The sequence below is a fragment of the Penaeus monodon genome, chromosome 29, assembly GCF_015228065.2.
Source record: "Penaeus monodon isolate SGIC_2016 chromosome 29, NSTDA_Pmon_1, whole genome shotgun sequence".
Lineage (NCBI taxonomy): Eukaryota > Metazoa > Arthropoda > Malacostraca > Decapoda > Penaeidae > Penaeus > Penaeus monodon.
Genome location: NC_051414.1, coordinates 28,207,638 through 28,208,258, shown reverse-complemented (window position 1 = coordinate 28,208,258; position 621 = coordinate 28,207,638). Strand labels below are relative to the sequence as shown.

General features: G+C 32.2%; 1 protein-coding gene across 1 annotated transcript in view; it reads right to left on the bottom strand.

Annotated features, from left to right (window-relative positions):
- Positions 1-621, bottom strand: part of LOC119591816 (zinc finger protein 513-like) — a 72,589-nt gene that overhangs the window by 45,127 nt on the left and 26,841 nt on the right. The gene's annotated exons all lie outside the window — the stretch shown is intronic.

Below are 621 nucleotides of genomic sequence, written 5' to 3'. Positions count from 1 at the left end.
ACCAGAAAAATTGCCTAATGATTACTATCCTGTTACATTAGGGCAAACTGGCAGGAATAACAAGTTGACAACTAGAGTAAGTGGTAGCCTGGAGACTGAAGAAACTGGGTGCTCATAGCTACGGTCAGCCTTGATAATTATCCTCCAGCAGTCATTTAGCAGCATATCCATCTTAACAAAACATGAAACAAAATTGGTTTAAACTCCTGTTCTTTCCTTTTTTTTGTTCTTTTTTGAAGTTCCATAAAGTAGTAACATTTATGATCATAAAAAGTCTTATTTGTACTTTTCACTGAAATTTGACATTTCATTTACTTTTTATCTATGATGAACACTTTACAATAAATAAGAAACTGTACACAAACAGTGAAGTGTGTCAAAGATGAAATGGAACAATACTGAAAAAAGCATTAAAGCCTTGACTCTGGAAAAATTAAACATTACGGGTTGGTGTTTCTCTTAAAATTGTGGGTGTTTCATGAAGTACTAAGATGGAATTAAATATGACATAATTTCAAAGTCAGCTCAACTGGTGCATGAAAAAAGAGGGTAATAAACACTGATGTATAAGAAGTTCCATGCAATGATATATAATATTGCATTTTGGCAATTTTTTTTTCA